Source organism: Frieseomelitta varia, unplaced genomic scaffold (genome assembly GCF_011392965.1).
Source record: "Frieseomelitta varia isolate USP_RPSP 00005682 unplaced genomic scaffold, Fvar_1.2 scaffold_659, whole genome shotgun sequence".
Lineage (NCBI taxonomy): Eukaryota > Metazoa > Arthropoda > Insecta > Hymenoptera > Apidae > Frieseomelitta > Frieseomelitta varia.
Window position 1 is genome coordinate 211,110 of NW_025110433.1, and position 16,930 is coordinate 228,039.

The following is a 16,930-nucleotide window of genomic DNA, read 5'->3' on the forward strand; positions in this document are numbered from 1 at the left end:
GATATTACACGGCGCGCTAACAACGCAGTCGCGTTCGAAATAAGCGTTCGTAGCTCGTAACTCTCGCTCTATTCCGTATTATTTCCATGTGAGCAGCGCAGATTTTCGAACTTCGTTCGCGTGGATGTACAGAGAGTCATGTCTACGGAGGTATTCTCTCTTTTTCTTTTTTTTTTTTTTTATGGTGGCTGAAGACGAAGAACGTGTTGTGATCACAATGAAATGTGTATCTGAAGCTCCAAAGGATGGAAAATTGTAATTTATGTAGTCGTAATACTCTAAGAACGAATGCTCGTTCGTCCTCCAGTTGGAACAAATTCGTACTCGTTCATTGTATTTTTATTTGTTTAATGAGCAATACGAATGCTAGTTACAGTCTACTACGCGTCTACTTTGTTCTGTAAAACAATGTACAGAATAAGTATAAGTAATAGGCGGATAATTTCTCGCAACCTATGCAACAGATTCTGAAAATTTTATTCATCGTCGATGTAGGATATTTGAGTTTGATACTCAAGGATCATCCTTGCTCTGTGCAACGAAACATGTCCATATACGGGGAGAAACAAACTCTATAGGCTACATCTCGAGAACTCCGGTTCCGCGTTCCACGTTCGAAGAAATGTCCCGGGTAACGCTGTCGCGTTCGACGATGTCACAAGCAACGCTCGGTTTCCCGCGTTTCATCAGAAGGAAGCGGATCGCCGGCATTTTCCAGCGCGTGCGGGATATATATTTTTACCGGGGCTGCTTTCTAATTTCGTGCGGCAGCCTATAAAAATGTCGAGGGCTGACGCACGAGCCTCGGTTCCGAGTATCGTCTACCCAAGATAACGCGCGATCCTCTCCCCCTTCGCCGTGTAACGCCCTTGCAGTCGCCTCTCTGTTTTCCGTGTAAATACTGAAAGGAACTGACATCACCTGGCACGACTCTTTGATCTGCCTGTCCGGGCAGTTAAGATGTCAGGGCTTCTTATTAAAATAATTTAAGCGGCGACAACGAGCTGGACGGCCGTTCCACGAACGGTATATGACCGGCTCGCCGGAAGGGTCCGCGGCACGAAACTGTCGATGAAGAATGCTCGTCCCTGGTCGCGGCCGGTTAGTTAACGCCCCGGCTAAATAACTGCTCGCGCACCACGACCGCGTATCGTTCCGGGCTCGCGGCTTGTTATTTCTGAGAGCGTCGCCCTTCGATTTCCATCGAATAAATCGCGACGCTTCGACGACGCGTGCCGCCGCGTATTTTATTCAGCCATCGTTGCCAACCAATCTCCCTTCTCGCACCAACGGATCGATGATGTATTATCTCTTTGTTATCGTAGCGTGTCCTTCGTTGCTGTTACTCGTGCATCTTCCACTCGTTAACATCCCGATATCAGTGCTGTTTCATTTTTCTTATTCGTGAACGACAGTCTGCTCTTGAGAAATACGCGACGTAATTTCACAAGTTCGTTCGTTGCAAGAAGCGTAAGGAAAAGATTAAAAATAAAGTAGATATTATGTCCACCATGACGATTCTTCTTCGCTTTAAACGCAGTGCACGAGCTATACCATACCGTTGTTGATTCGACTAATTAAAAACCAAATTTTTCTAAAACTAGCTACCTATACGTTTCTTCTCCAGATCCGTAGACCAACTCCGAACCAATAGACGATAGAGTAACAGTGCTTTTCTGACGATTCGAAAGTTTCGCGAACGCGGACGATCTCTTCTTGAAAAATTAGCGGCTATTAATCCGGTTAGAAACCGATGTAGTCGATAGCAGCTGGACCACGTCGTTGTCTTGGACGGGGTTGTCCAACTAAGGAATAATACAAGCGCGCTAGGCAGAGGAGACCGACCTACCCCTTACTATCCGCACACCCGTCGTCCGCAGATAAATCTTCCCGCCCTCTAATTGGCCTTCCCTCCATTTCCTCGTCCCATACCTCCCCCCCCCCCTCCCACCAACCCAGCTATTCCTTCTTCTCTCCTCTCTTCTCTCTTCCACCCTCTTCCTCTCTCGCACCACCCTTGCACTCACCCTTTCCCACCCTTCGTTCTCTCTTCTGTTCGCCTCGGCGCGGCGGCAACCCGCGGGCTCTGTCTCCTCTCTTTCTCCCGTCTCATCTCTCGGTTCCGCTTCCCACTTTCCAGGCTCGGCACGGCTCCAGGAAACGTTCTCACCCCTCGCAGATTCGTACCACGGCGCCCTTCCATACCACCCCCGGCTTCCCACCCTCTGGCCCTCCCACAGATCTGGCTTCGCATCCAAGCCGGCGAATTATTAGAATTATTAGACGTTATATTGGCCGCAGAGTGTTCGTTACAACGCCAGAACTCAATTATGAATTAAGTTATCGGGCAATGGCGTCGCGAGATGCATTGCCCTTTCTTGGACGTTTATTTCGCGGAGCGCAGCGGCGAGAGGTCCATGGTTTTTAGAGGCAATCGAGAAATATATCGCGAGATATTGACGATGGTTTACACGAATATAGTAGTCGTGCCTTGATTTGTGTCTGACTGTTCGATAGTTTGGCGCACGCTGTCGATTTTGGACGAGACTGTGCTTTCTGACGAACAAGATTACGTTAATAGTGATATTCATTTACAAACTGTTACTATTATTAGTAATATTTTTATATTTTATATTATTATTACTATTTGTTATATTATTGTTACTATTTGTGATCAAAGTAGTCACGATTTATTTTTTGAATGTTGAACCGATGAATGCTCCAAGTATTTAGATCATGATTATAATGGATGAAGATTCGAAAAATCGGAATAGGAAATTGTCAAATAAACACATATGTGTAAAAACACAAAAAAAAATATGAATGTTTTATAATCTTTATAGTTTTAGAGTCATTCAGAGCCTGTATTGATAATCTTAAAAAAAAAAAAAAAATGGGAATTGCATAAGATATCTAAAATATACTTCAAATTTATTTGTGTCACCTTTTGTAACGAATTATAGAAATCATTATAATTTTTGAGAACTGATCTGGATAATGAAGTTGAGATATTTAAAAGTAACATTCATCTGTTTGGCTTCTGGTATTTGATTGCTCTGTGCATCAAAATAACATCCACTGGAATCATCATCTCACATCGTTTCCACACTGTAATCGTCTTTGTTTCAAAAATCGTTACTCGTGTCCGCGTATTTATCTCGCGTTACGTGTCGTTCAAATGCATCGAGTTCTTAAACTAACAGTGTTGTCCGTTGTTAAATGATCGTTAAAGTAATAAGTTTAGTCAGAAACGCGCGACACGTTGCTACACGTGTATAAGTCACAATAAAGTACCTGTTTCGTGCAAAGTGCGTTGCAAATGTAAAGCAGTGTCCTTTAGCGAGACGAGGTAGTAATAATTCGTGCAGGTATCACGGTATGGCGCCGTTTTTCATTCTAATTCCCAAGGTCTCATTTGCAAAGCGCTTAAGGATCACGCCGGCGGCGTTTAAAATTTTCGTGAACTTGTTACACTTAGGTAGGGAAGAGACCCAGAGTTCCCGTGACAAAGAGAAAATAGAGCGACCGCGCGCGATTTACCTGGTAATAAAGGTTGACCTCGAGCTGTCGAGTGTATTTCGTGCAGTCGCGTTTTTATCTCGAGATTTTCTCTGGCCGATGGGACGCAACCTTGAATTTCGAATGGCGCCGATATTTTCGTATAAAACAAAATAACCTCGAGCAACCTTTTTTCCCCCAACTCTTGTCTCGTTCGAGTTCCTCATTGCCACGATCTTTCTTGCATTTTTCGCCCGAGAAGTATTGCCTTGTCATCTGGAAGTAACGCAAAAACAGACAGCAATTAGAAAACCGACGTAAGACGATTTTTCTTCTGTTTTGACGCGTCTAGCTGCGAGTTTTGCATAGAAAAAAAAAGAAGACTGATCGTTTTATACAGCAATTAGACGGAATCGAGGTAAGACGATCTCTCTTTCGAAACGTCGAAATCTAATCGAGAGTCTAATTGATACGCGTTGGAATTAATAAAAGAAAGAAAAAAAAAAAGAAAAAAGAAGAAGAAAAGAAAAGACACGCTAATCGCATGAATATTTAAACGTCGTCGATGTACCTGCGCCTCGTGTTACGTAATGGTGACAGAGTCCAAGTTCGTTTTACCTGGTTGACCTCGGGCTATTAGTGCGAGAGACATTTCCGCAGCACGGATAATTCCAGACCTCGGGATTCCTTAAAAACCCGGAGGATCCGAAAAAGTGTAAGGTACACGCACGGTGCTCCCGAAACTGTAACAATTCGGTGACCTAACGGGACCTAACGTCAGCGGTCGAGGATGTTTGCGGAAACGTCGCCCAATCGTCCCGTCACGCGTTTAGTTCCTTTATCTCGTTGGCCGGCATGGAGAAGAAGAACAAGAAAAAGAAGTAGAAGAGAAAAAAAACGGTATCTCATTGTCCCTGGGAAATAAAGGCGAAATAGAGGTCGAGACTCGATGGCTCCTGTTCTGTTTCCAACGTTGCGTGGAACCAATGAAGGGTGCCGTAAATCTAGAGCAACCCGGGTGGTAACTTTTTGCAGGTTTACTTCTTTGAGTTCGGATGTTTTTTTTTTTTCTTTTTATTTCCCTTGGATTCCTTTCGCCGAACGATCGCCTCTGCGTTCTTGAACAAGCCGATGAGCTCGTTCTTCGACAGTTGGTGAAATCCAAGGTCTTCCGTGATAGTAGAGACTCGAATCCGATTGTATTGTAATTAGATTATACATTTGTACACATTTATGGGAAATTTGAAAGAATTATTTGTTTGATCAATCTCGGTCGAAGGTAGGTAATTATTGATTTTTGGAATTTACTAATCCTCAAAGTCAGTAGATATTATATTATAGTTATATAACTATCATCTTTCAAGATTAAAAAAAAGGAAACACAGAGCTGAGAATACTGAGTGTATTGTTTCGAGATTTTATAACCGTGTTCTCAATATCAATTGAAAATGATGTTGTTTCAGTCGTTACAATCTACAGACTTTCTTCAAAGAAACATTATTCCTCCGATTTTTTACGATCTCTCCCGAATCAAAGGGGATCGTAAGAAATTGTCCGCAAGCTCGATCGACCACCACAATTATCCCGATCGTATCGTAAAATCCCCCGCATCTGAAACGAACGTGCACACAGTCGTAACGCAATCTGTAATTAACGGCGGCCTCTGCCTGCGAAACGAGCCAACGACGTCTACGTTGAATACTCTCGAGAAAAGAGTATCCCGATGATTAAGAGCTCGTTCGCATTCAAGCGGCGCGATCGCGACCCGAACGAATGATTCACGCGGGCGAAAATGGCAGATGAGACGCGGCCGGCTTGCACACCTCGCGCCGAAGCCAATCCTGGTTAAACTCGACACAGGGGAGCAACGCTGAAAAATAAGTGGAATTTCACTCGCCCCCGGGACGAGAGGGAAAAAGAGAAGCCGCGGCGATTGCGAAACAAAAGGCACGATAATTGTAGTCGGCCCCTCGGGAGAGAGGGAGCGAGAGAGAAAGAGAGAGAGAGAGAGAGGAGGAGGAGAACGCGGAAGGGGGATCGGCCGGTTATATGGCGGCTCGTTCGTAATAAACTCGAAGAAGAAGCGGCATGTTAATTTGTAATCGCTTTTGTGGTTGGCTGATGGTCGCGCCTCTATTTGAGTGGTTCCCAGCGGTGGAAAAAGGGCTGCCAGCCCGCGGTGGTTGCGTACTCGCGAACCGACCCGACTTCGCCATGGGATACGTCCCGCGATACGATGGTTATGCAGATCGACGAAGGGGTGCTACGGTGTCTGACAAACGGTACAACAATAACTCGCCCCGTTGCCGCCTGCCAGGCGCGTTTCTCGGCTAACGCAGGAATAAAGGCCAACCCTTTCGGCCGGGGCGGACGCGCGTTTAATAATTTCTCGAAGCGGTCGCGGACCGTGACGAAATTCGATACCGCGAGTGGAACGCAAGCGTTTCGACACGCCGCGACTTCTGCACGCCCATTTTCTACCCTCGAGAGATTCTTCTGTTCGCCGGCCATCGAGATTGATTGGGATGCACATTCGGATCAAAGCTAACGATTTATACCGCTTTCATTTGCTAGTTACATTGTCATAAGACTTGTTTGTCTTTGTTCACCCACCGACGTTACGTCGGGCATAATTTAACATTAGAATTACTAAAGTGATCGAAATAATCAATCTATGATTATTCGTAGAGAATCGACGTGTTTACGGAGATTTGAGCAATTTTTGGATACAAAGATTTGGTTTTTTTTACCTGTTTTGCTGTTTCATCTGTTTCTTACATTTACTTTTCATTCTGATTTCTACTGGTGGAAATAGCAAGGTTGTTAAGCAAATTCTTTAGAAAAAGCGAAAGCAAAGGAATAAACGACTTAGGAAATAACGATCGAACATTACTCGAATAACGCTGAATTGTTTCAAGTTACAACTTAAACCTGATGATATCTCGGCATGCGTCTTGCAGTGTAATGTAAAGCAAAATTTCTTAAAGTTGTCCAATGCAATTGGTAAATTTATGAGGGTGTAAGAAGTGTATAGAGTTGAAAAGAAGATGAACAGTGACAGAAGGACAAGAGTGTACACGTTCGCTCGTCGGACAACGCTAAAGTGTTCTATTTAACATTATTACTTTTTTTTAAAGATGCATTGAAGACAAAAACGAAAGAGAGACTAAAAAATGATACAAGCACGATAAATCGACAAAACTTTGATACATGATGTCGAAGCTCTTTTTCCCTGACAAACGTGACATTTATTAGGCATACATTGCCTTAAAAGAGACAACAAACAAAGAGGAAGTGAAGCACGTAGAATCTCACGAATACTCGGGATTCAGAATAGCGCTCGGGCTGACAAGGGTGGCAATTTGCCAAAAAATCGAAAGTCGAAGAAATTTTCCGGTAGTAGGGGCGCGCGTGTGTTTCCGCGTCTGCCACGATGGAGGGATGAACGCGCCGCGAATACAACGCGTCTCCGTGCCACCAACGGAAGAACGATGGAGGGAACGTAGACGAAGAGGAAGCGATATCGGTCCAACCGTAGAACGATAAAGAAAAACAGAGAAAGAGAGAGAGAGAGAGAGAGAGTGAGGCCGTCGACTCGCGTAGACGGGGTTGAAGAGGACCAGGGGGAGAGAAAAGAAAAGGAAGGAAAAAGGTGTACCGGCAACAACGTGTACGTGATGTATTGTAGCATCGAGCATTCGAGCATCGAGAGGCGGCGACTTGAGCTTCGGAGAAACGAGGGAAACGACGGAGGAGCGAAAGAAAAGCCGGTCGCTTCGCTCGGAAGAGGGAAGAACGCGGAGAGGCGAGAGCGGCAGCGGAGAACGAGGGAAAGAAGTGGAAAGAAGAAAGTAGGGGGGTTGGGAATGGTTTGGGCACGGTGTGTGCGTCGGGTTGAGAAGACGAGGAGGATGAGGCGGAGGAGGAGGAGGGGGGGGGGGGGGGGGGAGGGGAGAGAGTGAGCAGCTACTCGTGCTACCGACGAAGAAAGAGGAAAATAAGGGGTAGCTCGGCGCCGCCGCCTCATGCTTGGCTTGCAAACTGACTTCCGTCCTCCGCGCGACTATTCAGACGCCGTTGGCATTTTTACCGAGGCGAAGCCCGACAAAAAAAAAAGAAAGAAAGAAAAATGAAAGAGAAAAGGGAAGAAAAGAAAAGGACGAGGATCAGGTGGTGGAGGAGGGGGAGGCGGAGAGCAGAGAAGAGAGAGAGAGAGAAAATATAGAGAGCAGAGCGATGTGGAATTGGAGCTAGAGGTTGCTGTGACTGGTTGGGTGCTAGTAGCGCGTTTCCTAGAGGCGAGCTAGCACTTGGGCTGCTCTCTGCTAGCTACATAGCTTGCTAGCAGCCGGTCCTCGTCCCGTGTGCGCTGCTACGACGACGACCAGCCAGTCTATAATATATCTCCTGCCTTATCTGCCGCTTGCTGTTTACTGCCCGATAGACTCCGCAGATAGCAGGACCCTGCATCACCGCCTCGCGAGAGAGCCGAGTCACTTACTTTTATATATGTTGTTACTTACGTCAGGGAGCCACGCGGTAGGGAATTCGTGAGACAAGTTGGAAAATGCTGATGGCCGGACAGAGATACGACGCGACGCCCGTCGCCGACGCGGCTAAGCGCGACCGGCCCTCGCTCCTCTTTCGAGGAATCCGCTCTTGTCCGATGGAAAATGATTTAAACGAACCCTACGCGACGTATCGCGCCACGAATTCTTTACGACGGCTTTCCAGATCTCGTACAAAGGTCGGTCTATGAATATACGATGACGTTCGTTCGCCACCTTTGCCACGAGAATGAGAACCGGAGGACGTTCGTGTTTACAGCGAAGCTGCACAACCAGCACGTAAACGAGGAAGGGAGATGGCGAGGGCCGAGGGGAGAATTCGAGTTTCACGGTTTTACAGTTTCCCCTCGGTGGTATCTGCTGGAAATTAGTAATTCCAAGTTCGGCGAAAAGCATAAAGCAGCGTGTAATTCGCGGTTAGCACGGGGAATCCGGCGTTAGCGCGGTGAGAGGGGGAGGTTAGCAAAAGGAATATTAAAATCGCTGTTCGTTCGCTTTGGCGAAAGTTTGGCCGTTCATCTGGAATTTTTCAATCGGTCTGGCTTGGCGGAGTCGGCGGTTTCCCGGCCTGGCGTGGCGTCTTATAGGAACGGGGCGATACAATCGAACGGGGCTCGGACTCGATTCGTCGCCGCTCGACTGCCTGTGGCAAATAAAGAAAATGAGCTCGAAGATAGCGGGAAGGGAACGCTAGCGATGGGACGGTGGTGAGAGGTATCAAAGATACACAAGAAGAAGAAGAAGAAGAAGAAGAAGAAGAAGAAGAAGGAGAGGCAGGCGAGCGGTGGTCCTCGTACCGGAACTTCCTTCCTTCCTTCCGCCGACTGATCGACGAGCCAAGTTTTCTCGTCTCTCGGATTTGGGTCGGGATCTCCGCCTTGCTTCTTTCTTTCTCCAGCCTTCGGCTTTCTTCTTCTCTCCAACATTCGTCCACCTTCGCCACCCTCTCTCTCTCTCTGTCTCTCTTTCCTGTTGGTTTCTTCGTGCTGATTTTCGACTGCGACCGCAACCGACCGCGGGTACCTCGACGCGCGGGTAATTTCGAGGCAAGTTTTTCTCCCTTTCTCGACGTATCATTCGCTGCCTCATGAAAGTTTGATGACGAAAGCAGAAGTTAAGAAGCGGTAGGAAGCCGCGTCCCGGCGCTCCGGAGGTGTATACCGGTGCCGCGTTTCCGTGGCCGCCGAAAGAAACCGGACTTCGCGGAAAGAAAGGCGAAAGAAATCTCTCTCGCGTTCGGGAACTCTGGTATAACTTATCAGCCACCGGGCCCGCCTGGACAAGAAACGCCTTGGATTTCGTATTCCCGTATAAAGCTCGGGCTCGCGCGAATCCCGCCATCTCCCTAATGTAATTTGAAATTGCACTTACAAATGATTCGTCGGCCGGAGCATCGACGGGCATTTGCATCGCGTTTTAGCGCGATTTAGACGGAGCCACCTCTTTCTTGCACGGCCGGCGACAATTCGTCTTTCGACCAACGAAACCAACGAGGCGCTGCTTCTATTAAAGACCCATTGTGGATCACTTATAGCTCGATCAATCTTCATCCTCGTCGGGCATCGCCGAATATGGCTGACAGTGTATAGCTCGATACGTTGCAAAATACATCAGCGACCGTTTGTTGCGAGATTTGATAAAAACGAAAGAGACGAATAATTTTGGAATGAAATTCGATTGGCTGCAAGGGTTGGTCCGGCGTTTAAACTGCTGGCTTTGTTTCGCTTTGGTGCATGCACGACGAGATTTAGGGAATTTTCTTTTGTCACGGTGTACGAAGAGTATACGTTCCCTCGCGGATACGAAATTTAGAGACTACGAAAGAAATAAATAAAAAATGTAAAAAAGAAAAAAGAAAAAATGAAACCGTAGCGCAAATACACAAACATACAACGCAGACACATCACTTGCAGTCACATTTTGAAAATTGTTCAACTAACTTTCAGTACACTTTCATACGTCACTTCACTTCAAAGTTAAAGAAATCTGTTCAAAGATTCTCGCTCACGTTATAACCACAAGTTGATCCGATCTGTGCCAATCACAGAACGAATCAAACGAATCGAAATGTACGTGCACGGAAGAACGCTGGTCGAACGCCATGATGGCGACGAAAGCCATAATTCAACAAACGCGGAATGATCGCGATGACCGGTGGAAACTACGAACGCGTTAAACTGTCAACGAACGCTCGTCGTTGGATTCCGTTAGAAGGGAAAACGATTTTAGAACGACTTTCCGACGTGCGTGTTCGTCAGCGACCGAAATTCGAGAGCAGAAATATCTTTTCCTTTCGTTTTGTCTCGAAAGAATCGAAAGCCATCTTTCCCATCCGCGTGCACCAGAACGAGACGAGGAACACGGGAGGGGAAGTCTCGCGGTCGTTTCGTCCCCTCGTCTTTAGCGCAATAGCTGCTCGGAACAGCTGTTGTCCTATGGTGAATCGCACTTTGTTCGAGCACCGGGGGAATAGGTCGGAGCAAGTTTTTCCTATGTACAGGCATTCCCACCCTACGGCCATTTTTAACTGCGGATTTTTCGAGGCTGACGTCAGTCCACCGTGAGCCTGCAACGTCCGTTCGCACGCTGTTGTTCCCTATTTTTCGTTCGATTATAATTCGGTCCTCTCTCGCCGTTCCTCGTTCGTCGTTCGGAATTCTTGCACTTTGAATGTCGGGCCCGCGTTCTTGCGCGACGAGGTGTCGTGGCAACGAGCGACGACGCGTTTCTTGCCTCGGCCCGTGGCCAACGGGCATCGAATACTTGAATGGAAATGACGAACGAGCCGAAACGAGAGAAACAAGGTGGCGTCAACTGACGTTTCTTCGGGCAAAACTCTCGGACGCTTGGTAAACTCGGCGCCAGAAACTTTCGCCTCTCGTCTCGCCTCAGTTCCGTTAAAATTCAAGTGTACGACGTCCGAAACACGTGTCGGTGGCGGAGGCTGAAAATGGAATCGAAGTGAGCCACGTCACGGACCGTAAGTACGCACTTTCAACCCTCGTCTCGTTCATCCCCGCTTCGACGAAACTTTCTTTCTATTCTTTTTTCTTTTCTCCGACGGACACGGCGTGTCCGTCTATTTCGCGAGAAACTGGGTCAAACTAATTTCCTATTCTTCCGAGCGACGAGAAGGGACGTTGAGCGTACCATACGCAAGAAGAGCTTCCGTCCCTTCGACGGCGAATATTCTCCTGCATAGATCGTGCCGCGATGCCGTTAATAACGGGACGTTCTTACGATGAAAAATGGATTGCGAATACCTGAAATATGATAATAAAGGTGAAATATCGAGAGGACCACGGAAAGTGGCCGGAGCGTCGGCTTGCGATCCTTCATCGCACAAAGCCTTCGATAAGGCCGCTATTGGAATCTCGATAGGGGGTGGGCGAAGGCGGTACGACAGGAAGGGGGACAGGCGTAGGGGTGAGTAGTCGCGGAGATCGGATTTGAACCGTCTCGAGGGAAGGAAGGAAGAAAGGAAGGGAAGGAAGGAAGAAACTAGGAGGGCTACAAGAAAGAGAGGGAAGACTGATGGCTCTCGACGGTGTTTGCGCGACGAGAAGCTCTCGAGAGCGTCACCGGTGCTGCTTGTGCACCGCGCGCGCGTTTCCCTGCACGAGTATTCTAGTTCTCCAGGGATAAAATGTAGATGGATGAGCCATAGATTTATACCGATCCCTGTAATATCGTATCTGCGCGGCGCAGCAGAGGGAGCAACAAAGGGTGAAGAGTGGCCGGAGGGGGTTTGTCAGCGGGCCGCGTCCGTGATGTATCGCGATCAGCTGCTGATAACGCATCGAAGATCCATTAAAGAACCTATGCGCCGAGTATTTTTACAAAGCTTGTAAATCTCGATCTTTTTCGACGACGTTTGACACGACGGTTTCCACGTTTACGAACACGCGAGGTTCGTGCATGAGGATTTACGCGGTTTTTGAGAAAAATTCGAGAAAAATATTGGTGGATTTAAAACCGTATAGTCGGTTTCTTTTTTCTGTCCTTTTCTTTTTTTTGCTCCCCACTCCAGAAAGATCGGACGATTTACCAGTCCGCGAAACGACGTTGCAGCGGACATTATCGATTGAACGCACGATGTAGCACAATGTCCGACGCGGACGTTGCGTACGTTTTAAAAGCCGCCACTGTTTTCGCCCCGGACAATTCGTAAATCGTCCACGTTGATCAATCATTTCCGAATCGCGAAGCACCCAGGAGCGGCGGACAGGTCTCATCAATCCGCTGTATCGTCGAATCGCAATCGGGGTGGGAAAATATTGGGAAGTGTTTTACGTGGATTCCAGGTCGAGAGGGGGCTGAGAGATCGTGGCAACGCGCGCGCTCCTACCTGGTGTATGGTAACGCGACCATAACGTCGAACTGGAGCATCATGAACGAGCGGCGATCGTGTTTCTTTTTGCGTGAACGCGTCGAGGAAAAGAGTCGGCAAGTCATTGAAAAAGAGAGGTTTTGTCAGAATACGGGATATACCGGCGAGGATTGGATCGAAATTGGGATGAGAGGCAACGGCGTGGAGGGATGTCGGAGGAAGGTGGCCGGTGGCGGGGATGGGACCAGATATATATCCACGGCAATGCGTTACGGGTTCAGCTAAATCCGCCATGATGAATGTGTTGGCGGGAATAAATCCGCAATGCACACCCCCACTGCCTTCATCCTCCGCTGTGCCGCCTCCACCTCCCTGCCATCCTCCCTCCCTCCCTTCTACTTCTACCCCGGCGATTCCCCCTTGCACCATCTTTCCCACCCCTTCACGTCCTCATACACTTTCGAAACACGTCTCTTTCTTTCTTTCTTTCTTTCCTTCCTTCCTTCCTTCTTTCCTTTCATTTTTCTTTCTCCTACCCTTCGCCTTCCTTTCTTCCCCGTGCTCTCTTTTCGTTAGCACTTCTCCCCGCCAACCGTGGCTCCTTCTTGGCTTCTCCTTTGCCATTACAGCTCTCTCCGTGTTCTCCTTTTCGCTCCTTCAGCTTCGTCTTTACACCGAGGCTGGCCAAACATTGTTCGTTTCTTTTTTTTTTCTTTTTTTTTTTTTTTTTTTCGCGACGCGACCCGATGCCACGCGTATTTCCACAATGCGTTTGTCATTCCGCGTCTCGCGATCTCGCGACAGCGGCGAAAAATTCAAACAAAGTTGTTTAACTCGATTACCGGACGATTTATCCGATTAATACCGCCAAGTTCCTTAAGAGAAATTTATGGCCACGAAGGAAGACACAGCGGACGAAAGTTTCATTCGTACATACATAGTTTCCGTATGCATATGGTTTTCGACCAAAGAAAAAAACAAAAGAAAGAGAATAAAAGGACCATCGACGGGAGGAAACTTTTACCAAACAATCGTTTGAACGGGTGAACAAACCCGACAAATAGTTTTATCGATTTGTTTACATCGCGTATTTAAAATGCAATTCCCTGTCCGGTTATCAATCTCTGGCCGGCATCTTTCCGCATTTATTTCTCTCTTGCCTCGCCCGCAGCGTTCCGACGCGAGCAAACATGAGGCACTCTATTCTTCCGCGTCCATGATGAAGTTGTGCGCATCGGGCGCTGTGCGCGCAGCACCGCTGTCGGTGGTGCGCGCGCACGCACGCGCACACACACACACACACACACACACACACGTAAATGCAACGCGGCCCGATCGCGTTCGCTCTCCTCTCGAACGCTCGACCTCTTTTATTTATGCACGTCTGCACCGGGCAGGTGGACGTTTATTAGGATTTATAGAACGGATCATTTCACGCTTGGCCAACGTTTTCATTTTTCTTTTTTTTCTTTTTTTCTATCGCCGCTTTTTTAAATGAGACGCTGCGATCACCGGGGCTGACGAGACGAAGAAAGAAAGGGGACAGCGCGCAATCAGCTCTTCGACCCCGTTTTAATGCTGTCCGTTATTAATTTATCTCGCTATTCTCCGCGATCTTCAGCGCGACGCGACCCATCGTGTAAAGCGCGATTGCATCGTGTAAATCAAATATCGGCAGGCACGAGGACGAAGCAGCCTCGAGGAAAACGCGAGTCCAAGGGAAACATATCCTGGCCTTGTGAAAAACGCGGTCACAAAGGAATCGCCGAAATTCCAACGGTTTCGTCACGCGTTGCCAGAACTTCGTACGCCAGAAGAGGAGAAGAGAAAAGAAAAAGGAGAAAAGGACCAGAGCCGCGATATTATATTAAGAAATTATGAATCGTGCGCGGTTGCGCGCAAGAAACACGAATCATAAATCTCTGGCCGGGGCGAAACTCTATGAGCCACGAGGAAGATATAATTGACACGACAGGCATAAATTCCATTCACCCATTATTAATGACGTATTTCTCCATTCATTTTCATTCTTCGGTTATAACCACAACTGGTTACTAACTGTTTATCATCTTAGCCATCCGTCCGCGGCGAACGGAAATTTATGTCTTCATCGATAGCCTACTCGTTGCACGGCCGGGAGCGAGTGTGTATTCGCGTTCCATCGTCTGCGCTCCGAGACTATCCGGCCCAGCCGATCAATTATTTCATTCCCTTCGGTACTCGTTCGGTATTCTTTGGTGCGGCCAACTTTGTGTGTTCCATCCTCCTCTGTAAAGAAAACAAAGCGCACGGAACATTGTTGGGAATTGCAGAAAATTGCAATCGATAGAGCAGTCACAATTCGTAACTAAATTCCACGTGCAGCACGATCGAAAACAATCAGCGTGGAAATCAAATGCGATTGGCTGTCAAATAGATAGACACGATCACAGTTTACTTTGTCAAGTGAATTTTTTCGCCGACGTGCACTCTTACTTCAGCCAATATATTTCAATACTTTGATTTTTCTCGTTCTGCAATCTTAAATTCATCGCGATATCTTCGCTGTTCACGCTTATTTTAATAAACAGAAGTAACTCGAAGGCAAGGCGTTCGGAAACGTTGTTCGGAATGGTGTTCTTGCGTTTTTCACGGAGACAGCCGTGGGTCCCATAGCGTGTCGTTTGTAAAAAGCGAAGGTGTCCGTGGAACAACGGCTCTTTATAGAAAAGATCTACGAGGAACAAACTATAGGTAGGCAGTATGGGGGTATAGTTGGCCAAAGGTATAGTAGCCCAGGAGAAGACTGTAGGAGGCGGCGGAGGAATAGGAGGCGCAAGCCCAGACACACACCGGTCGGGTTATTTATTGTAACGAGGACTTATGGCGACAGATTTAGGAATTAGGGTATCGCAGCAGGCCCGGCCCCTAGCAAGGGTTTCCATGGAGAACCCGTACGATACAAACACGTAGGTGTATTCCACGGCATACAAATACGACGTCCTAGGGCATCCTACCGGCGAGCACGTATGGACCCACGTGATACCGCAATAATCCACAAGGATTATCCTTCGTGTTCCAGCGCGAGTACGTAGCGAACGGAGGGCCTATCTGGCCACTGAACTGCCCGGGAATATTCGTATCGTCGTCGAACGCCGGCCTACGAAATCTGCCTGGAAACCGTTCGGAATCGCTCTGCCCGGTCACCCATAAATAACCGCTATCCGGCAAAGAATCGCGCTCGCGGACTAATGATCTTGATATTGCTGCTTATCAGACGATCCGGACTTTATTTTCTCACCTACGGCCGAACGCTGCCAACTCGTTCGCTAATTTCAATTTTTATACACTTTCTTTTTAGTCACTTCTCTGACTTTCGCGAGCGTTATTTATAAAGTGCGTTACTTCTTCGTTGACGTTCTCCTTTTAACAGGCTCGTTGGGGATTTGATCTTCGTCTGCTTACGTATATACATATTACGTGCTAACAAATAACTTTTGTATTATATTTCCTGAATGAGATAGATAGACTTCCCAACATCGATAGTGATCTTCGATTGTGTTTGTCTAGAATATTTCAGTACATTGTGTCTCGAAAACGAGCGCATCTATCGTCCAAAAAGAAAAAAAATATGCAGGAATTAATATATGGCAAAATTCCAAATCCAGTGATCTTCTCGTAGATCTCCCTCTCTTGTAGATCATCGTGCCACGGCGATAAATTTTCGTTTCTCTGCAACCACGCTGATCAACCTTTGGCCTCTCGCTTGGCTACGAAAATTATTCGTAAATTGCCGGTAATGACGCGCGACGATCGACGAGGAACCGTAATCGATTGATAATCGCAAGAACGACGCACGAGGGGCCAGGATCGTGTCGACGTTGGAAATTACGTCGTGACATGGTCGGTCGGAGGCGTCGTGAGTCATCGGGCGAGAAAACGGGCGCACGATCCGCGCTGAAAGGACTTGGGGGCCGCTAGGGGAGAACGAAAGTGGCGCGCGGAAGAGAATCGCGCGGCGCTTAGGCGCGAGCTGCATGTGGAATGAGTCGGGAGGATAAATAACCGACAGCAATAAGCTCGCGTGAAATTATGAATCCTGTCATCCCCCGTCCCTCCGTCTCCTACGTTATATCTCGGGAGCCAACCCTCCCGATTATTGTCCCTTTTTTGGGGAGAGGCTGGCGAACGCTTCGTCGATGAAGAAAGAGTTGCGTGAGTCACGACTTTGCAATGACCTACAAAATTGGCCGATCTCTCGCGATTTGGTTGGTTATTTGGCAAGGAAAGAGCAAAATAATCGAACGACCGGATGACTCGAGCTACTTCGTTCAAGAGTCTATTTCATTCCAATCGTCAAACTGTGTGATCGAGATTCCTTAGAAAAAACTGGACAGATTTTCGTCAATTCCTTAAAGTCAAATTCAAGTCCGCTTGATACGAGGAAACGACAAGGGAAAGTAACAACAAATCTTACTTTTCCGTTCATCTGTGGATTCTAAAACGGCTCAATTAGCCACGATTTACATATTCCCGGTAATCCGTTCCATCGACA